This window comes from Heterocephalus glaber, unplaced genomic scaffold, assembly GCF_053883595.1.
Source record: "Heterocephalus glaber isolate CG9 unplaced genomic scaffold, H.glaber_assembly_v1.0 deba00001481, whole genome shotgun sequence".
Lineage (NCBI taxonomy): Eukaryota > Metazoa > Chordata > Mammalia > Rodentia > Bathyergidae > Heterocephalus > Heterocephalus glaber.
In genome coordinates, this window is record NW_028258317.1 from 46,417,494 (window position 1) to 46,441,411 (window position 23,918).

At 37.6% G+C, this 23,918-nt stretch overlaps 1 protein-coding gene and 1 pseudogene across 3 annotated transcripts in view; both read right to left on the minus strand.

Moving 5' to 3' along the window:
• The window catches only part of Rcl1 (RNA terminal phosphate cyclase like 1), a 64,325-nt gene that overhangs the window by 40,013 nt on the left and 394 nt on the right, over nt 1-23,918 (minus strand). The window lies entirely within an intron of this gene.
• On the minus strand, nt 6-23,869 carry LOC147825933 (leucine-rich repeat and IQ domain-containing protein 3-like; annotated as a pseudogene).

The window sequence follows — 23,918 nt, forward strand, 5'->3', positions numbered from 1 at the left end:
TGTGGAGAAAGAAAAAAGATTGGCCCTGTCTTAGGACACATCTGATCTACATACTACAGTAGAGGCTGGGTTACTTCAAGCATCACTCCTGGGTTTTCCTCTGGAACTGGGTGAGATCATGGGTTGAGGAACCTACAGCAGTGAGAAAGCACTGTCTAGTATTATGGGAAGAACTTCGAGAAACCATTCAGAGTTTCCATTCCATAAAAAATAGCATCTTTGAGCTGGGGATTTAGCTCAGTGGCACCACGCCTACCTGGCAAGCGCAAGGTCCTGATTTCGAATCCCAGTACCAAAAAATCAAAAACAACAAACAAACAAAAAAAGCATCTTTACCAGCAACCTAATGATTTGAGCTGCAGAAAACCCATTAACCACCTGTCCTTTGACACCAGGAGGGCAAGCCAAATAAAGTAAAAACAGCAGAAAGTATTCCTCCTTGCTCCAGAATGCCTGAGAGGAGAGATTAAACAGAGGGCCAGCCTTCAGTTTCACAGACAGGAAGACATCAATGCTTCTCTCTTTCAAAAGCGGGTTCCTTTTTCCTTCTTTCTTTAGGATCTACAACTATCTAACTAGTTCAGGGGGTGTTTTTTCATTAAAAAAAATACTTGAATATAGTACAGTATTATAGTTACCTATTTTTAAATGCATGAAGACCAGATGTTAATAAATGAAATTCTTTCGATGATATGATTATATATTAAGTTTGTGTTAAATGTTTATATTTTAATGATCTAATTTGTTTCAATTCCTTTTATGAACAGATTGTTATCTAAAATATAAAAGCTAGTCATTCTTTAAAAGGGAAAGACGAAGGGAAGAAGGGAAGAAAAGTTCTATAGAATGAAAAAATTTTGAATGTGAAATATGGGAGGGTATGGAGAGATGACTCAAGCAGGAGAATTACCTATGTCCTCTGGCCTTCCCCTGAGCTGATCTTATACACACACACACACACACACACACACACACACACACACACACACACACACAACCAGCTTTAACCTCCAGCCCATGAACTGGGAAAGGAAGACCTGCTCCTGTCACTGAAGGCTCTGTAACTGCCGGATACTCCTGCAATAAACCAGCAGTTTGTCGGCACAGATCCCAGCTGTCATCCCAAATGACCCCAAAGAGTAAGCCAGTCAACTAAGCAATTCTCATCTACCTGCTCTGTTACTTAACACTGCCTCATAACTCCTGTCATAACAGATTCTTTAATCTGTACAAAGCGCACCCAGCTAAAAGTCAGAGAAACTCCATTAAATCTTGAAATAAGTAAAACGGCTAGTAACAGCTGTAGTATATTGAACTTACTTTACACCATCCATTCTGTCATTTAAATTTCATAACCTAAAGGCAATGAATATCACCCTCATTTCATGGAAAGGTGAGACCCAAGATTGGCAACTAGTCTAACTTGGTTAAATGACCATTAAATGACAGAGACAGGGTGAGCCCAAACTTGTCCTTCTCCAAGTCCTCACTCTTAACTACACCATGACAGGTTGTCTCTACTCCATTTAATCACTTGGAGCCAAGCTCTTACTCTAGAAAACCATGGTACTACTACTACTGAAAGACCTGCAATCAGTATAACAGGTCCCCACACAATATTTCTTTTTAATAAATTAAAAGAGAACAGACTGCAATAGTTCCTTTATCTGCAATTTCACATTTCACGGTTTCAGTTACTCAAAGTCAACCACAGTCTGAAAATATATTAAATGGAAAATTCCAGAAATAAATGATGCACTAGTTTTAAGTTGCACGTCATTTTGAGTTGCCTGATGAAGTCTCACACCATACCTTTCCCTTCTGCTGGAGATGAGAATCATCCCTTTGTCCAGTACAGCCAAACCACAGACACTAATCACCCATCAGTCATAGCTGCCATCTCAGTTATCAGATCAACTGCTGTTACCACAGTACTTGTGTTCAAGTAACCTTTCTTTTACTTAATAATGGCCCCAAGGCACAAGAGTAGTGATGCAGGCAATTTAGATATGCCAAAGATCAATCAGCCTATTGTCACAGGTATAGGAAAAAATGTAGCATACACAGGACTTGGTACTATCCACAGTTTTAGGCATCCACTGGGGGTCTTGGAACATATGCCCCATAGAAAAAGGGGTACTACCATATACTGGAGTAACTATACACAGTAACTCTACATTGTTCTGAAACTTTAGTTTCAGTTTAACTTCATATGAGTTGTATAAATAGGATCACACAAATTTGAAAGTAACTGAACTATGGAATTGAACTAGAAAGTACTTCTAAGGTTTTCTATAAAATATTCCATTTCTTTAAAAAATCCGGCACAATCTGTATCACCATGCCACTTTCTTGTTAGGTTTATAGCAAATCCAAAGTACTCTACATAGAAAAAGAAAGCCCTTACTTTGCTCAAGCTTTCCAGGTGCCTAAATCAAAAGAACAAGTAAAGCATAAAATTAAAACCCCATAGTTTTTAACAGATTAGGAAAGAAAAAAAGAAGAAACCATGATTTTGGAAATGTTTTGTTTTCTAATCCACAAGGGTGCTTAAGCATGAACATGGTCAGAAATGCCCAGCAGGAATATGAGTAGGAAGAGAATGGGCACCTAAAAAGACCTCTAGGCAAGACCAGCCAAGTCATAACAAACAGATACTTCAGCATTAGTATTTCAAAGAACAAGACTCAGCTAGTTCCAGAGTCCTGTGAACAGTGAAGATATAGCTCCATCACCTGGTATAAAAAGATCAAGTTCAGCTAATTGTGAGATCAGCCTAGAATTCACTATGTAGCCCAGGCTGGCCTTGAATTCCTGAAATCCTCCTGTCTCAGCCTCCCAAACACTGGGCTTACAGGTGTACACTACCATCCCCAGCTTGTTATTTAATTCTTAGAATAAACTCATTCCCTAGGATGCTAAGTATATGGCAAGATCTGAAATTCTTAGCTATAAAGGAATGTTGCATAAATTCTTAGGAATTTGAAATTAATTTAAGTGACTGCTTTTTTACTTTTGGTTTCTAGAAGATTCTAGGAAATGAACCTATTGGTTTGAGAAGAGGCTCGTGCACATTTTGTTTTTAATTAGTGCATGTTTGTAGTACATAATGATTACATTCATTGTAAGGACCTCATACATGTACATAACAAACACATCTTAACAAAGTCTCCAAATTTCTTTAAACCAAGACACCCTGACTTTTGTTTCAAGACTGCTCCTAGAAGTACAACACAGATGTTGGTTGGCAAAGTTCTATTTCTTTTTTTAAAGTGGTAAAGAATGGTCCTTTTATTGATTTTATTACCTTTTTATTAGAATAGGATGGATAGCTTACAAAGTTTTGCACTTACTAGTTTTTGCAAAACAGTATTTTTGTGATGGTACTTTTCTTTTCTTTTTTTTTGGTGCCGGGGATCAAACTCGGGTCCTTGCCCTTACGAAGCAGACAGCGAAACCACTGAGCTAAATCCCCGGCCCAATGATGATACTTTTCATCCAATTGGAAAATGTTAATATTAGTTTTATTGTATGAGGAAGTAAGTAGTTTCATGAACACTTTAATGCAAGTTTCAATGTGTTACAGTCTACTGGCTTAGATGAATTAGGAAGTGTGTTTTTCTTTTCAACTTTACACTTATCTTGTGTACAGCTGATCTCCCTAGTGTCCTGAGACAGGCATTCATCCTGTTGTCCAGGGAATGATGTGCACAATTCCTTTAGATGCTGTTGAAAGGTGAATACACACAGCCACCCTAATTCAGTGAAAACAGACTCATAATTTTTTTTTACCATGTTTCCAATGCACAAGTTTTCCTTTTATATTAGTTTCAGGCTTAGAAAAGATATCCTTAAAGACTTTGTCTTCATTCTCTTTGGTTATGTAAATCCATTTGGTTTCATACTCTCTAATAATTTTCTCCTGCTGCTTTTTACACAAAAACGAACAACTGAAATGTTTTCTAACTAAGAAACCATGTATCCATCTTTGAATGATCAAAACTGGTGAGTTATGAGGCAGAAATTACATTAATTCTTGAAATAATATATTTAATATTATTAATTTCATCCTCATAGGTCTTTCCCTTTCTCAAAGCAGGGCAGAAGTTAAAGAAAAGTCAGCTATTACATGTTTTGGATCTTTCAGGAAGATGCCAGCTCTGAATTATTTCTTTATCAGAAATCACACGATAATCCAGTGCTTTGAGAGTCCATACACTGTTAACAAGAACATGTCTGTATCCTCTTTTAAGGCTTACTGGACAATCAAACATGGTGAGAGCAATGAGTGTTGGACAGGCAGATAATGCACATAAATTCTTCAGCTTTGCAAACCCATTGTCATGAAGATACAGAAGTTTTAGATTCTTTAATCCACTCCAAAATTCAGTATCTGTAGATTCTTTATCTGATTGCCATGGAGATCAAGTTTGATTAATTTTATGCAACTCTGAAGTGGATGTATATCTGTAATAAAATTATTTGAGAAAATGCACACTCTAAGAGAGATGCAAGATTGCAAAATTTCCATAGATTTTTTTTTTTGGGGGGGTACCGGGGATTGAACTTGGGTCCTTACTCTTGCTCAGCAGGCTGCGAAACCACTGAGCTAAATCCCTAGCCCTCCATACATTTCTAATGAAGGCCACTGAACTTTATAAAAACAAAATCTTTTTCATCTTCTATTGTATTGTATTGTACTCCTTTCCTTTCAGTTTTGCTAAAGAGTTTAAGGAGTACTGGTATTAGATCTATCCTGACGTTCTTGTAGAATTTGGCAGTGAATCCATCAGGTCCTGGGATTTTCCTAATTGGTAGGTCTGGTCTGGTCTTGTCTTTTCTTCTGTTTCCATTTCATTGCCTGTTGGTGGATTATTCAGGATTTTTAAGTCTTGGTTCAGTTTTTATATTTCATATATATCTATGAATGTCTTTCATCTGAATTCTCCAATTTTTTGCATATGTGTTTGTGAAGTAATTGCTAATAATTTTCTGGATTTTGCTGGTGTCTGTTGTGGTTTCACTTTTTTCATTCTAATTGCATTGATTGTGTGCGATTAAAGGCGGCAGACTAATTAATCTGACAGAAGGAATTTCAAGATAGTCTACTGTTGAGGCAGTGGCATGGACACTCTTGCGGGCTTTTAGGCAGATTTATGCTGAGAATCAAAAGCAAAGACCTCAGCAGAATAATTTAAAACATTTTGAGTTTGGCCAGAAAGGAAGCTCCAGTAAAGCTGTGGACAGCAAAGATAGAGCAGAGATCTTGTAGGCTGAGAAAGAATAGGAGAATAGAAAAGATGGCATCACAAGAAGCACCAGAACTCCACCCTTGGAAGCCTCAAAATGACAAAAGTGAGACTTTGATTTGAGAAGAAAGTTCCACAGGACCATGTTCCAGAATGGCAGCAACAGCTTAGAGAATTTGTTCCTTGGAATTGGATTCAGAGTGCTCAGAGAAGCAGGAATTTGACCCCTACAGCCAAGAGAGAGGAAAGCCTGGCTACTGCTCTAGCTGTTGGCAGACTTTGGCATCATTCATGTGGTGCTTGTTTTAGGTGCATGCAGAATACAAAAGTTGTGGCGTCAGGAAGGCTTCTACCCAGATTTCAGAAGAAGCCCTGGGAGGCCAGGCAGTGTGCCCCTGAGAGAGCTGTGTGTGAAGCTGTGAGTGTGAAGCCAAAGGTACAGTGGAGATTCCAGAAGTTTGGAGAAGCCAGGAATGTGGATCATGCAAGGAGTGAGCAAAGCCAGACCAAGAAAGAAGCCATGAGAGCTACAACCAACAGAAGTGCTGTCCCGTGGGGTCATCCAAGTCCTTTGGAGTTCACAGCTTGCCACAGATTGCAGGGGATGCTGGAAGTAGAACTATGAGACATAATGTTTGCCTGCTGGATTTTGGACTTGCTTTGGTCCCATTCCTTTGTATCCCGTTTGTAACTTTGGGGATGGTAATGTTTATCTTGTGCCATTGTATGTTGGGAGTGTTTAACTTTATTTTCATTTGTACAGGGGCTTCCAGCTAAGAGTTTGCCTTAAATCTCAGGAGACTTTGGACTTGGACTTTTCAGTAGTGCTGAAATTGTTAGGACTTTGGCAATTCTTAGAGATGGACTAAATGGTTTTTTGCATAAAAAGATATGCATGAGTCTTTGGGGGATAAGGGGTGGAATGTTATGGCTTGTGTTTAGATGTCCTGCAAAAGCCTCAAGCTTTTTCAGAGGTGGCTGAATCTAGAGTGACTGACTTGTGATGGGGATAGGCCCAAGGGCACCATCATTAAGAGCGTGAGCTACCTGTCCTAAGTAGTCTGAATAAGATAAAAGGGGCAGAAAGAGACTGTTGAGGCCCCTTGTTGCTTTTGCTACCATGTGGGTGCCGTGAGCTGTTGCCCCTCTGCCATGTGCCAGTCTGCCTTGGAGCCAGCTGATTATGGACTGAAACCTCTACAAACTGTGAACCAAATAAACCCTTTCCCTTTTAAAAAAAGAAAAAGTTAAATTAGGGCCAGGGATTTAGCTCAGGGGTTCTGCCACCTGCCTCACAATCGCAAGGTCCTGAGTTCCATTACTGGTACCAAAAAAAAAAAATTAAAGTTAAATTGAAACAGTCTATCTGATGTCAAAATTTATATAGTCACACTAACCAAGATCATGAGATATTAAAAAAGTATAGACAGAATGGAAAACCCAGAAGGAAACCCATACAAATATGCCCAAACAATTCTTTACAAAAGTACAAAAGCAATTCAGTGGAAGAAAGACTGCCATTTCAACAAATGATGCTGGAGTATTTGGAGATACACAGGAAGAAAAATAACTTCAACCTAATAAGCTTTAAACTTCATACAAATATTATCTTAAAAGTAAATTATAATACTTGTAGAATAAAATCATACAAGTTAGCTAGTGCTTATTTAAAATGCTTTGGACCACAAGTATTTTGGATTTTAGATTTTTTTTGTATTTTGAAACATTTGCACATACATGAGTTACCTTGGGGATAGGACTCAAGTCTAAACAATGAAAATCATTTACTTTTCATATATACATTACCCACATGGCTTGAAGGTACTTTTATGCACTATTTTTTTTTTTGGTGGGGGGATGACTGGGGATTAAACTCAGGACCTTCTGCTTCCAAGGCAGGCAGTGGCACCAAGGAGCTAAATCCCCGCTTTTACGCACTATTTTAAATGCATTTTTCATGCACCCACATTTTGACTGAAGTCAGGTGTAGAATGTTCCACTGAGGGGGTCTGTAAACCCTTAAATTTTTGGATTAGAGAGGATTTTCAGACTAGGATGTTTCCCCTTATTGTAGGAAAATCTGCAGGTTCTAGGGCTAGGTGAAGAATTCTTAGATTTGAAACCCAAAGGGGAAAAATTGAAAAGGCCTATTTCATTAAGAGTAAAATCTTTGCAGTTTAGCCATGTGGTCAGATGCAGGCAGCTGTGCCCTGCTCCTTCTGGCTTGACCTGCCCACTTGCATTCAGGAGACCATGGGGATCCCCTCTCCCCACACAGGCTTCTGGCCTCTTGGCTGTGCAACTTACCTGGTTCCACACCTCAGAGGCACAGGGGGACATATTAAGACCATTGTCCTGAGTTGTGGAGATGAAAAGCAGAGAGAGGGCCTCCTTCAGGCTCCCTGATGAAAATTAAAGCCCACTGGAAAAGTGAAGAGAATCTCTGCAATATAGGCACACCAGACCACTGTACTTGTTAAGTTGGAGGGATCATCACCTCCCAATTGATCCCGGACTATTTTCAGGGGAAAGACAGCTGGAACCTGAAGTTCGGAGTTTGGCCCTCCAGGAGGGCGGGAAGCTCAATTTGGGACTTGCGGCCAAAAGTCTGTCTGAATCTCAGGGGCCAGTGACTGGCTTACTGGGATTCATTGACTTATAACTGACAGTACCAAAAACAAAAAATGAAAAGACATTTAAGCAAGTCACAAACCCAGACTTCCACCCCACAAAAGGCAATTTCTGGGGAAAATGAGGTAGAAAAGTCTGATAATCACCCACGTGGACACCCTGAACTGATAGCACAGGAAGTAACAAAACAGATGAATGAAGCTCTAGAAAAATTCAAAGCAGAAATAATCTCCCAGGTAACTACAGAGATGAAGAGTAGAGTGAAACACATAATTAGAGGCTCTAGAACAGAAACAGATAAAAATATAGATAAGCTCAGAAACACGCTGGAAGCCATGAATGCCCAGCATAATAGAAACTATGATTACCCAACATAAGAAAGAAATGGAATCTATGAAACAGATTCAAACATATTCAGGAGATTAAAAACTCCATTGAAAGCATGCAGAGCAGATTAAGAGTATCTGAAGATAGAATATCAGATATAGAAGACAGGATTGAGGTTAAGGATCATGAAAACAGATTTCTTAAAAATAGTAATGGACCACAAGAAAGCAATCCAGCATCTGCTGGATGATGCAAGGAAGAATAACATAAGACTGATAGGAGTCCACGAAAAAGCAGGAGAAAGTACAACTGACATTAAAAAACTGTTCACAGAAGTACTAGTAGAAAACTTCCCAGACAGAGGTGGAGAATTGGACATTCAGACAAGTGAGGCATATAGAACTCCAACTAGCCATGATCAAAAACAACTACACCTTACAAACATAATAATTAAGATCCCAGAAACCCAAAAGAAGAACAAAATCCTACAGGAAGTTAGAGGAAAAAAAAATCACCTATAAAGGAAAGCCTATCAGAATCATGGCAGATTTTTCAACACAAACCCTCAAGTCAAGGAGAGTCTGGAGTCAAGTATTTCAAGCCCTAAAAGAAAATAACTTCCAACCTAGACTGTTGTATCCTGCAAAATTATCTTTCAAAATTGATGGGAAATTAGATACTTCCACAACAAAGAACACCTGAGAAATTTCATGAACACCAAATCAGCACTCCCAACAATCCTAAGCAATATCCTAGAAAAAGACAATGAAGATCACAACTCCATGAGGCCCTACAGAGGGAAGCCACTAGGCAAGGTTAGAAACTAAAGCGAAAGGAAAAAAACAAAACAAAACAAAAACAAAAACAAGAAATAAAAGAATCATCAATAGTAAAACATCATGACAAGGATGAGTCAATATCTATCAATTGTAACTATCAATGTTAATGGTCTCAATTCACCAATCAAAAGAAACAGACTGACAGAATGGATTAATAAGCAAAATCCAACAATATACTGTATACAAGAAACACACCTAACTCAAAAAGAAATACATAGACTGAAAGTAAAAGGATGGAAAACAGTTCTCAATGCCACAGGAACCCAGAAAAAAGCAGGGGTAGCAATTCTATTTGCTGACAAACTAGATTTCAAACTAAAATTAATTAAGAGAGACAAAGATGGTCATTACATCCTTGTGAAGGGAACAGTCCCAAGAGGAAGAGATGACAATCATAAATATATATGCACCAAATATGAATGTCCCCAACTATACAAAACAAATATTAATGGACATGAAAAACCAAATAAGCTCTAATACAATTGTAGTGGGGGATCTTAATACCTCTTTATCACTATTAGACAGATCATCTAGACAAAAAATTAACAACAAATTCTAGAACTGAACCAAGCTATTGAACAAATGGACTTAATAGATGTTTACAGACTGCTCCACCCCAGAAAATTGGAATACAAATTCCTTCAGCTGCACATGGGTCATTCTCTAAAATAGATCATATGCTAGCTCATAGGACATGTCTAAGTAAATGTAAAAGAACTGAAGTTACCCCCTGTATATTTTCAGACCGTAGTGCAATAAAATTGGAGATCAATGACATAAGAAACTGCAAAACTTCCACAAATACATGGAAATTAAATAACATCCTCTTGAACAACCAATGGGTCACACATGAAATTAAAGAAGAAATTAGACAGTTTCTACAAGTAAATGATAATACCAGTACAACATACAGGAATCTATGGGACACAATGAAAGCAGTTCTATGTGGGAAATTCATAGCAGTCAATGCCCGTATTAGGAAAACAGAGAAAACTCAGATAAACAACCTAATGCAGAACCTCAAGCTCCTAGAAAAAGAAGAGCATAACAAACCCAAAGCTCCTACAAGAGAGGAAACTATAAAGATCCGAGCAGAAATCAATGCAATGGAGACTAAGAGAACAGTACAAAAAATTAATGAATCAAAGAGTTGGTTTTTTGAAATAAATAAAATAGATAAACCCTTAGCCAACCTTATCAAAAGAAGGAAAGAAAAGGCTCAAATCCATGCAATTAAGAATGAAAAAGGTGAAGTCACAACAGATCCAACAGAAACCCAAAGCATCATCAATTCTTACTTCAAGAACCTGTACTCTAATAAAATGGAAAACACAGAAGAAATGGACAGATTTCTGGATACATACAAATTACCAAAGTTAAATGAATAAGATATAGAAATTCTAAAGACCTCAATTACAATGAGGGAAATTGAAAATGTAATAAAATATTTACCAACAAAGAAAAACCCAGGTCCTGATGGCTTCACGGCTGAATTCTACAAGACATTTAAAGAAGAATTATTGCCATTACTCTTTAAACTTCTCAATGAAATTGAAAGAGAAGGAAAGCTTCCAAATTAATTCCTGGAAGTAATTATTATTTCAATTCCAAAACCAGGGAAAGACAAAACCCAAAATGAGAAATACGGGCCAATCTCCCTAATGAACATTGATGCAAAAATCCTCAACAAGATAGTGGCAAACAGAATACAGAGTGTCATCAAGAAGATCATACACCCTGACCAACTCGTATTTATCCCAGGGATGCAAAGATGGTTCAACATTCGTAAATCAATAAACATAATACTCTGTATTAACAGAGTCAAGGACAGAAACCATATGATTATCTCAATAGATGCAGAAAAGGCATTCAACAAAATCCAACACTCATTCATGATAAAAACACTAAAGAAAATTGAAATAGAAGGTCTTTATCTCAACTTGATTAAAGCTATTTATGAAAAACCAACAGCCAACATCATACTAAATGGTCAAAAACTGAAAACTTTCATGCTAAAATCAGGAACAAGACAAGGATGCCCACTATCACCACTCCTGTTCAATATAGTTCTGGAAACATTAGCCATAGCAATTAGAAAAGAAAAAGAAATAAAAGGAGTAAAAATAGGAAAGGAAGAAGTTAAACGATCATTATTTGCTGATGATGTGATTCTTTACATTGAAGACCCAAAATACTCTGCCAAAAGACTTCTAGACTTAATTGACAGATTCAGTATTATAGCTGGATATAAGGTCAACACTCAAAATGCAATTGCCTTTTTATATACAAGTAACAGACTCACTGAGAGAAAAGAGGGAAACAATTCCTTTTACAATAGTATACAAAAAAATGAAATATCTAGGAGTCGATCTAACAAAGGAAGCAAAAGACCTCTACGCTGAAAACTATAGCACTTTGAAAAAGGAGACTGAGCAGGATATAAGAAAATGTAAAGACATCCCTTGTTCCTAGGTAGGAAGAACCAACATAGTGAAAACTGCCATACTTCCAAAACTATTATTTACAATCCTGATTGAAATTCCAACAATATACTTCACAGAACTAGAGAAAACAATCCAAAAATTCATTTGGAACCAGAAGAGACCTAGAAGAGCAAAAGAAATTTTAGGCAACAGAGATATGGCTGGGGGTATTATAATCCCCAACTTGAAACTATACTACAAAGCTACTGTGATAAAAACAGCACAGTATTGGCAAAGAAACAGACCTGAGGATCAGTGGAATAGATGAGAAGATGCAGAAACAACTAAAGATATGCTCAGCCACCTCATCTTTGACAAAGGAGTCAACCATCCTCATTGGAGGAAAGATAGCCTATTTAATAAATGGTGTTGAAAAAACTGGATTTCAATCTGTCAAAAATTAAAACTTGACCCATGCCTATCACCATGCACTAAATTAAGATCAAAATGGATTAAAGATTTAAATATTAGGACAGAAACATTAAATTTGCTGGAAGATAAGTTAGATAGAACTCTTGAAGATATTGGTATAGGTAAAGATTTTATGAACAAAACCTCAGTGGCACGGGAACTTGCACAAAGAATCAACAACTGGGATCTTATCTTATTAAAAAGCTTCTGCACTGCAAGAGAAACCACCAACAGAGTTAACAAACAACCTACCATGTGGGAAAAAATTTTCAGCAACTGTACCTTAGACAAAGGACTACTATCTAGAATATATAAAGAATTGAAAAAAATCAGACCCCCCAAATTCAAAGACCCAATTCAAAAATGGGCATCTGAAATGAACAGACATTTCTCAGACAAAGATGTAAAAGCAGCAAATAAATATACGAAAAATGTTCAACATCACTGGTCATTCGAGAGATGCAGGTGAAAACAACACTGAGATTCCACCTCACCCCACAAAGAATGGCTGCTATTAAGAAATCATCTAATAACAAATGCTGGTGGGCGTGTGGGGAGAAAGGAACCCTTCTACATTGTTGGTAGGAGTGCAGACTGGTGCAACTACTGTGGAAATCAGTATGGAGATGCCTCAAAGAATTAGGCTTAGAGGTCTCATTTGACCCAGCTATCCCCCTGCTGAGTATCTTTACAAAAGAATTAAAAGACTCTTACCACAGCGATATATGTGCACCCATGTTTATAGCGTCACAGTTCGTAATAGCTAAAGCTTGGGAACAGCCCAAGTGCCCATCAACTGGAGACCGGATAAAGAAGATGTGTTTATTTTTTATAAAATGGAGTACTACTCAGCCATAAAGAACGAGAAATTAGAATCATTTATAGCTAAATGCATGCATATTGAGGCTATACTCTTAAGTGAAATAAATAGGACACACATGTAAATACCGAATAGTTTCGCTAGTATGAGAAACTGAAAGTGTAATTAAGGATACACACGGATGAAATTCCCTAATAACATATTTCTCAGATTGTGTTTCGATTGCGTGTCATATGACTGTACTGAAATTTAAATTAGGAAGAAGTTTGGCTTATGTGGAGTCTGCTAACTAACTGGAGTTTTTTTCTGGATCATTATGTGTTCAGTGTTGGTTTTGGGGACCTTTCTGAAACAAATCACATCCTCTGGTGTCTTGTTGGTGCTTGAGATGCTTTTTTAAGTTATATGGAAAAATGTTTAAGTGCTTTTCAGTTCTGTTTTGGTTGAGTTCTACTGTATTTGAATATTATTGTAGTTCTTTTCCTCTTGCATTGTTCTTCTTTGAATGGTTTCAATTTTTTGTGTCTGTTTGATAATAGTTATTTAATTTAAAAAAAAGTAAAATCTTTTCCTTTACAAAAACCAAGAGACTTGAAAGACAATCTACAAAGTTGGAAAAAATATTAGCAAGTCACATTACGTGTCAAAGGACCAGAATTTGTACAGAACTTGCAAAGTTCAAGGTAGGGAGTGTATGTAGCTCAGTGGTAGTGTGCATACTTAGAACAATCCTAACACCAATATAAAAATAAAATAAAATGAAAGAAAAGCACTCAAAACTCAGCAGTAAACACAAACAAACCTATTAGAAAACAGGAAATAACATGAAAAGACATTTCATTGAAGACGTCATCAGTCATCTGAAATACGCAAATTAAAACCACAAAGAAACATCACCTCACTGAAATTTGAAGTAGTGACAACACAAAATGATGATGAGGATACAGAAAAACTAAATCATTCATACAAGGCTAGTGGAAATATAAAATAGTACAGCCATACTGAAAAGACTTTGGCAGTTTCTTAACAAATTAAACATGCAACCATCACGTAATGAAGCAATTGCTCTCCTAGGCATTTATTCCAGAGAAAGAAGACCTGTGTTCACATAAGAACCAAATTTTTATAGTAGCAGTACTGGTCTGCCTATCACTGAGAAAAATAATATACCTGACACCCACAAGTTAAAAGAAGGAAAGATTTAATTTGGCTCACAGCTTCAGAGGTTTCAGTTCATGGCTGAGTGGCTCCAAAGAAGAAATATGGCAAAAAGACATAGTGAAGCAAAGCTGCTTACTTCATGGTGATGGAGAAGCAGAGCACAGGGGAAGAACACAAGTGAGAGATATACCCTCCAAATGCACATCCTCAGTGACCCACCACTTCCAATCCAACTAGGCCCCCCTCTGAACAGCACACTCAGCTATAAACATCAGTTCATTAAACCACTGATGAGTATAATACCCCTACAGTCCAATCACTTCTCCAGGAGTCTCTTATTCCAGTCAAATCGACAATTAAAATTAACTGGTCCCAGAATAACAAAAACAATCTTGGGCAATAAGAGAAAATCAGGAGGCACCACAATCCCAGATTTCAAATTATATTACAAGGCTACATGGATAAAAACAGCATGGTACTACCACAAAAACAGACATGTGGATCAACAGAACAGAATAAACAATATAGAGACAAACAGGCACATTCAGCCATTGGATCTTTTGACAAATGTTGGGCCAACATTTGCTAGGGAAAAGATAGGCTCTTTAACAAATGGTGCTGGGAAAATAGGCTACACAAATGCAGAAGATTCAATCTAGACTCATATCTCTCAGTGTGTACCAAACTAAAATCAAAATGGATCAAAGATCTAAATGTTGAAACAGAAACAATCTGCTGGAAGATAAAATAGATAAAACTCTTGAAGACATAGACACAGGCAAAGACTTTCTGAACAGAACCCCAACTGCACAAAAATAACATCAAGAATTAACAAATGGAATTATATCAAATTAAAAAGCTTCTGCACAGCAAAGAAAACAACCAACAGAGTGAAGAGAGAACCTATAGAATGGGAAAAAAATTTTGCTAGATATTCCTCAAACACAGGACTAATATCTAGAATATATAAAGAACTCAAAGAAACTGACTCCCCAAAATAAAAGACCCAATCAAAAAATAGGCAACTGAAATGAATAGACATTTTTCAGAAGAAGTACAAATGGCCAATAATAACACGAAAAAACGTTTAACATCATCCTTTAGAGAAATGCAAATTAAAACAACAGAGATTCTCTTACTCCAGAAAAAATAGCTATCCTCAAGATATCAAATAGTATCAAATGCTGGCAAGGATGCAGGGGAAAAAGGAACCCTTCTACTTTGTTCCTGGGAATATAAACTAGCACAACCACTATGGAAATCAGTGTGGAGATTCCTCAAAAAGCTAAAACAAGAAATTCCATTTGACCCAGCTATTCCCCTGTTAAGTATTTTCAGGAAAGAGGTAAAGTCATCATATTACAGTGACAGACGCATACCCATGTTTATAGCAGCACAACTCATAATTGCTAAATTTTGGAAGTGTTCAATATTGTCTATCAACACATCTGTTGATTGATGTTTGATGAATAAAGAAAATATGATATTTACACACAATGGAGTGTGTACTACTCTGACATAAAGCAGGATAAACTGGAGTTATTTGTAGAAAAATGGAGGCAGCGTTGGGGATGTAGCTCAGTGGCGCCCCACCTGCCTGGCAAGCACAAGGTCCTGAGTTCAATTCCTGGTTACACACAAACACAAAAAAATGGATGTACCTTGAGACAATAATGTTAAGTGAAATAAATAAGACACTCAAGTTTGAATATCATATAGTTTCTCTTATATGATAAACCCAAAGTATAAATAATTTTAAGTGCAAAACAAAAGGTAGATATTAATAGGGGCATCACAGTAAATTTTTAGAAAAGGTGCATTATGGGGGTGTATAACACCCATATTTATCTTTTAGTAGTATTTATTGAATTATTAATTTTAATTTTATGAGTTTTATATTAAACAATGTGTACTTAACAGGAAAATAAAATATCAATGAAGTAACATAAGTTTTTAATAAGTAATGAGTATGTAGAATTTCAACACTTTCAACATCAACTGTTTACCTGCTTACAAGATCTAAGAAATAACAGCAGAAATAAATTCCTATGTGAAGTACAATGAAAATATAAAGAAAATTCTACAGAAATAATCTTTGCCTCAATTATCACACCTAAGACAGTCTTTACACATGACATCAGCATGTTCCATACACAACTTTCGCTTACACTGATAGCATATGTGCTTAGCTTTCTTTTCTTGTTTGGCAGGCTATACTTGACACCTCTCTTGTCAGGAGCTTCTTATTATTTTATACAACGTGCACTTACAAGGAAAATGAAATATCAATAAAATAAAATACCAAATATATACTGAATGTTTAGAATAAACATCAACATTCTCTGTATCAACTGTTGGTTTACTAAATCTAAAAAACAACAAAAATAAATTCCTATGTGAACTACAATGAGAATATAAATAAAATCTACCACAGGAATAATCTTTACTTCCATTTCACACCTGAAGCAGTTTTCATACATGAGAACAGCATGGTCCGTCATACACAAGTATTGATTACACTGACAGCACATATGTTTTGTTTTCCTGTCTTTTTTTTTTTTGTACTGGGAATCAAACTCAGGACCTTGTGCTTGCCAGGGAGGCCTGGTGCCACTGAGCTACCTCCTAAGCCCTTCCTGACTTCTTTGATAGGACATACTTGATATCTTGTTTGTCTTCCTGATTTCTTAGGAGGTTCTTGTGATGTTTCACTTGTCTGTTCACCAGTCTGCTCTAGAATTCTTTTCCATGGGCCGGGGATTTAGCTCAGTGGTTCTGCCACCTGCCTCGCAAGCACAAGGACCCGAGTTCAATCCCTGGTACCCAGAAAAAAGATTATAAGCATATTTAATAATACTTTGTTGGGGGCCAGGATTTAGCTCAGTGGTACCATGCCTGCCTCACAAGCACAAGGTCCTGAGTTCAATCCCCTGGACCAAAAAAAAAGAATCTAGAATTCTTCTCCAGAGTACTTTGGGCAGATACATATTGTTCTTCCTCTGTTTTAATTGATCATTTATCAATTTCCAGTCCCAATCATCTAAGAAAATTTCTCTGTGACATTTTGTGCTTGTTATTTTCTTTGTAAACTATAAAAGTATTTATGCCTGACATGTTTAGGATCCAGTAAAACACAACCATTGGGCAATACTCTCTATTTTGAGTAACATCAGAGTTGCTGCATAACTGGTCAACAACATCTACTTAGCCTTTCTTTTTGCTATAAAATGTGACCATTTCTGGCTTCATTTGTGTTGAGGATTCACTATCACTCTATTTTTGTTGTTTGTTTTTTGAGACAGGGTATTGCTATTGATCCAGGCTAGCCCTGAACTCACTACATAGCACCCCTTGAACTCACAGAATCCTTCTGCTTCAGCCTCCTGAATGCTAGTATTATAGGTGTGCACTATCATGCCCAGCTTCACTATCAATCTTATCATTATGGTGTAAGGTTGACAGTATAATTACTACTTTGTTTTTCTTCACCATATAGGATGCCAATGTCATGTCTTTCTGAAATCCAAAGATTGTATTATACATTTCTCTATTGTGAACTTGCAACATTTTTTTAGGAATCTCTACTTTGTTCTTGCCAATAGTTCCTGTGCTGGTCAACTGATGGTTTTTTAACAAATGTAACATTAATGGGTACTGTTGAATGTGAAATTTGGGTTACTTTTTTTTCTTTTCAGTACCAGGGATTGAACTCAGGTCCTTCCACTTGCAAGGCAGGAGGCAGAACCACTGAGCTAAATCCCCGGCCCTGGGTTACTTTTTGAAATAGGTGCAACAAGTCTGTTCACAATATCATATGGTTTATTACTACATGAATAAAGACTTGGTGGCTGAGTTGCAGGGTAAATTTCTAAATTCAACGTGTAGAATGTCTTCACATCTACCAGGGCATATATTTTTACACTATATTTGGAGGTTTATTTGGCATATATTGCTCAAACCTTCAACAACCAGAAATGGTACAAATTATTTGTCAACTGTCATGTATTCAGACAGATATAAATTGCTTGACAGTTCAAAACAAAGCTTTCAAAAATTGAGTGAATAGCAGCCAAATTATCAGGTTTTTTTCTTTTTTGGCAGGTCTTTTTGTCCTCAAAACATAGGCAATTTTGAAAGAAATCAAATCTCTTGAGTGTCATTATTGTTCTATAAATCTCAAGGCCACATGTTACTTCTCCATATATCCTTTAGATTCTAATTAGAATGAAAAAGTCCTGCGCCATGAAGGCTTTTAGTTCAGACAGTAATATGTCATGATAAATGTATTTTTGAGTCTATTATTGATGCACATAGAATGTTTTACTTGTATTTCATTATTAGTTTATTTCAAAACATCTTGTAGCATATCGTCTGTTACAATTTCCAACACTGATTCGCAGTCTTGGCATTCTACCCAATAGGTTTCACCCCTGACAAGAACCTAACATTTCCTGACCTAGTTCTAATGTTATATTGTTCAGGTATACATGACCATTTTGCAGCATTCTGACTAATCAAATATTTATTTATATTACTGTTTTCTTCCTTATCTGAATCAAAGTCTTTACTTCTCTGTCATATCTTGCTAACGTCTTTGGCTTACATGATTCAAGTCATCATCGGTAGCTGAATCAACTGATGACTCACTTTCAACCTCCTCCCAAAGTTGTAAAAGTGAATTTTCATGCAACATTGTTCTGAACTGGGATAATTCTACAAGAAAAATAAAACAAAAACATGTAATAAAAAAATTATAAATACACAAAGATGTAACATGGCACATAATGTGGGTAAAACTCACTCATTTACCCTTTAACACAAGTGCACACACCTTGCTATTCATTGTACCAAGAGGGTGAACACAAAGATAGCTTCCTGTATTCCCCAGCACAGCTACTGAGATGCACAGCCAGCCACCTTTATGCAAAAGTACACATTTTCATTAGAAAAATATGGTCAGGGTGTATTTTACCCACCATGCTGCCCCTTGGCCTAGGAAACAGGAAGACTGATCTTCTGCAAACAAGGGGACCAAGAGATGGAGGCAGAGGGTGGAAGAAAAATGGAGGGAAGTTAAAAAAAAAAAGAATTAAGATGTGTTTTATATATATATATATATATATACACACACACACACACACACACTCCTCACAACAAATGTAATCATAATGTACTACAAACACGTACTAATAAAAATTTTAAAAATTAAAAATAGATTAACTGGCACAGCAGCCTTATTTATAATAGCCAAAAATTAGAAATGATGTCCTTCAATAGGTGAATGGTTAAAAACAAAAATTGTTACTTTCATAGTATGACATACTACTCAGTAATAAAAAGGAAAAAACCCAGGGCCGGGGATTTAGCTCAGTGGTGCCGTGCCTGCCTCAAAAAGTCCAAAGTCCTGAGTTTAATCCCTAGTACCAAAGGGGAAAAAAAAAAAAGGGAAAAAAACCTGATTAAAAATAACTTGGATAATTTTCCAGAAAATCTTGTTGAGTGAAAAAAATTCAATCCCAAAAGGTTATATACTACATAATTCCATGCATGTAACATTTTTTCAAATGACAAAATTGTAGAAATGAAGAACAGATTAGTGGCTGCCAATCACTAAGGAGGGAGCAGGAAGGCCAGCAGGTGTGGCTATAAAAAGGCAATATGAAGAATCCTTGTTGTGGTGGAAATGTTCTGTATCTTCACTGGGTCAGTGACAATATCCTCTTTGTGTTATCATAGATACTGTGGTTTTTTCAGGGGTACCCAACAGGGAAAACTGGATCAGTATAGACAGAATCTCTATTATTACAACTGTATATGAATCTACAATATCTCAAAAATTAAAACTTTAGTTTTTTAACAAAGATGTTATAGTTAATTCTGGAATAGCATTTTGCAGGTTCCAAACAACAGCAGATAGTGCTCACTTCAGCAGCACATATACCAAACAACAGCAGATTATGAAAATAGGCCATTCAGATTCTTAGTGTTTGTCTTTTAAAATAAAAGTCTTAGGGCTGGAGATTTAGCTCAGTGGTGCCGCCACCAGCCTCGCAAGTGCAAGGTCCTGAGTTCGACCTCCGGTACCAAAAAAATAAAAATAAAAGTCTTAGTTTGGGCAGCCAAAAATCACTTGAGTACACTCAAGCCAATAGAATCACAAGGTGGTAGGTTCCTCATCAACTGGACAACATTCATTCTACAATTATCATTACTATGGTCATCTAGCTCCCTTCAAATCCAGCTATCAATCATTCCAAGCCTCCCTATGCTGAATTTTTTTTAATACAGGTACATTCTCCTTTTAGGAAATCCAATTTATGAACAGTCACATTTATTCCCCAAACAAGTATCAGTTAAGCAAAAGACGTTTTACTTTTCAAAGAACTACTATGTAGCATATTTCTGCAGAATATTTTAAGGGATTCTTTGATTAAAACTCCATTTAGGGTCAGGGATTTAGTTCAGTGGTTCCAGCATCTGCCTCGGAAGCACAACGTCCCAAGTTCGATTCCCAGTACGAAAAAAAAGAAAACTCCATTTAGCCCTCCCTTTTCAAAATCTCATCTACTTAAACCACATGTAACCCTTCCATGGGACCAAATCACTCTTACAATTTCATAGAAGAGTCAAAGGCTTAGTCATATGAACTACTGGGCAGAAGTGGTCCTGTCTCCTAACTCCTAAACTATTGCTCTTGCCCAAGTCTATCATTTCCTTCCTTTTTGTTGTTGTTGTTTTTTTGTTTTTTGAGACAGGGTCTCAGTAGTTCAGGCTGGTCCTGAACTCACTATGTAGACCAGGCTGACCTCAAACTTGCATCGATCCTCCTGCCTCAGCTTCCTAAGTGCTAGGATTACAGGCATGCACCACTACCCCCGGCTAAGTCTATCATTTCTGCTTTTCCCACTTTAAACAATTATCTTTCTTATGGAATTCTTTTCTATTTAGACCTCACATTACACAGAATTTGTTAAGTCAAGCAGAACTCTGCAAGCCATCTCGAAATCCAGGGACAAAGGTATTTGGGACAGATGTTTTAGAATACTGATGAGGAACACCCAAGCCTATCGTGTAGTTAGGGGGAAACAGGCCCTCCAGGCTGGAGCTGGCTGCATTCTTTTTCCAGTTGTCACTCAATGGATATTCAACTTTACAAGTTATCTTACTTAATATACCTTGACTTGCCTATTTTCAGCAAAATGGCAAGAAAACAATAGCAGAAATAGTATAATGAGACAACATAATTGGTTATGTTCCTCAAAAAAATGAAGCATAGATTTCACATGTGGCTGTATAATTACTAAAACCATTCTAGAATCATCTTTATTTGATAGAGTTCAAATTCTTCTCATTATTTACAAGCCCTCTGTATAGGAAGGGGGAGTTTTATTTAAGAGACTGATTTGCCTGAAGTCAGAGAGCTTGACCCGTGTCTTACCCACTTCTGAATCCTTGTACTATTTCCTGGTACCATACACTGCTGCTATTCCTAATCATTAGGGATGGGAGAAAGAAACACCTTTGTTATTCAAGTCCCATGGACCAGTCTTTCAGCATCAGCCCTACTGGTATTTTGCACAGAATAATGTTTGTCATGGAAGTTGACCTGTGCATTGTAGATGACCTAGCCAGCCACATCCTTAGGGCTCCATTCGCTAGATGCCAGTAGAACACCGCTGCCTAGTTTCGACAACAAAAATGTCTCCAGCTGGGTACGGTGGCACATGCAAGTAATCCCAGCATTCTAATCCCAGCACTCAGGAGGCTGAGGCAGGAAGATCACTTCATCACTGCAATTTCAAGGCCAGCCTTGGCTACATAGTGAGTTCAAGACCAACCTAAACTGCATAGTGTCTCAACAAAAATACAAAAAAAAACCCTCTTTATTTCACCAACCATAATTCTTTATCACAATTACACTTCCCCAAAAGTCTTGCACCTAATGAGGCTCAATAAACTTTTTCTGAATGAATGGTCCTGAGACAGAAGGTCTATCATCCCAGCCCCAAGCTCCAAACCCCACTCTAGGGGAGATGTTTAAGCAAGCAGGGAGATGTGATTTTTGCATTTGATCTGAAGTTTTTTCCAACTCTCACAATCTGAGTCAGGAAGAGGCAGAAAGAGATGACTCGCGGCCCAGCCTGGCAGCTACATCTTTAAACTACTAAAGACTTGCTTGACTATGACCACAAATCATGCATCAGGAGCTATATGGATTTGTGTATTTCTGTGAATATTTCTATACATATACACTAAATGTGTATGTACACATATGCATATAACTCTACAAATATATGTATAGATATGTAGCTAGGTCCCCTCTATAAGAAATCAAGCAAACATCTATCTACAAGGTTTCTGAGACCAGCACGAGGAGGCCTAAACTGCAGATCCCCCTGCCTCTATATATTAATGAGGCAAGGCAAACAGTATCTCACATGGTGCTCCCCATAAAATACCAACAGATCTGCCAACCCCAATACTCCCTGAGGTACTAGAGACTGGCATCCTTTCAAGAAACTGCCAAGTGGCCAAGTCTCATTCTTGGAAAAAATGGCACTCACGCATGCCAATGAAAAGATGTTCCACAAACAGTGGAAGTGGAAAAAGAAAGGATACTTTACAACAGTAAATATTAGACTGAAGACTATCAAAAAATAAACTCTGAATTGTATCTATAAACACTATATTTCTATTAGAAAGCCTAGGTCTCCAGGCTAACAGATTTCATCCCTCTGAAGAAAAAAAGACTATACCTAGTGTTCATAGAAAGCAGAAGCTCTTTTATCATATCCAGCCACAGGGAAAGTCTCTAGGCTAATCTGGAGTTGAGGAACGTCACACAGTAGAACAATCAAGCAGTCACTTTTCCCAAGGGCCAGACTTAAAGGGAACAGATGCTGAATGAAGGGAAGAGCCCTGGAATAAACCATTTAGTGGTCCCTCCTTAACTTCTTAGGCATTTTCAAGCAGTAGAGGGAAGACAACCACATAGGCAAGCTTTACCTACTATCACTAGGTTTCTCATTATTGCACACGAGATCTGGTTCTTTCCTTCCCAACCTTCTATCTCCATCAATGACATGACATACACAGACACACACACCCCATACACAGCCAATCACCATTCAAGAGAGACAGAAATGTAACCATCCAAAAAAATGCATTCAGATGATGAAATGGGCTAGCCACCTAATACAGAAGCCAGTGCAAAACTAAATATAACAACGTGACCCAGGGAGCTTCCAGGACTAATACAATCTCTCTCCAATTTATAGACAGGTTTATCCTTTCTTTTTTTAAACGAGTTGGTTCTCCCTATTTGGGATAATCAGACAAAAGCTTTCAAATGCCTTATTCAGGAGACCAACTGAAAATTTGGAGCCATTTAATGAGATGTGAATTTAAACTGGGCCTATTTCTAATCTACCAATCTTTGTGGGGCATAATGTGAGCTTGGAAACCTATACTTGATCACTTGTCACCAAACCTCCTCTGAACTCAAGGTAAATAAGCCTATGACTAGCAAAAATCTCTATCAATGCTCCTATACTGCACACATGAAACAGTCATGGCTGAAAAAGAACAAAATTTTTTAAATTCTTTAATCCACACCCAAAAAGAGGTGTAAGAGCACCCGAGAAATAATGGCGACAGGGACTGCCAGTGCCCAAGGGGGACAGCTGTTTCTGAGACCTTCTTTGGGACAGGCAAGGAACCAACCAGGGTACTTCTTTTTAAACGTCTCTCCATCGGCTCAATGACCGCGTTTCGGTCCAACAAACTGTTCTCCTTAGAGAGGCTTATGGCAAAAGCAACAGCGACTAAAGAGAAGGGAGAGAGCGATGCCTGGGATTTGTTGCAACACGTAATGCTGGAAAACGTGCAGCTGTTTACTACCAGCGCCCGGGAGACGCCGCGCGCAGCGCCCAGCTGAGCGCGCCCCCGGGGTCCGACCCCGCCTCCCCCACGCGCCCCGCGCCGCCCGCCCTCCCGA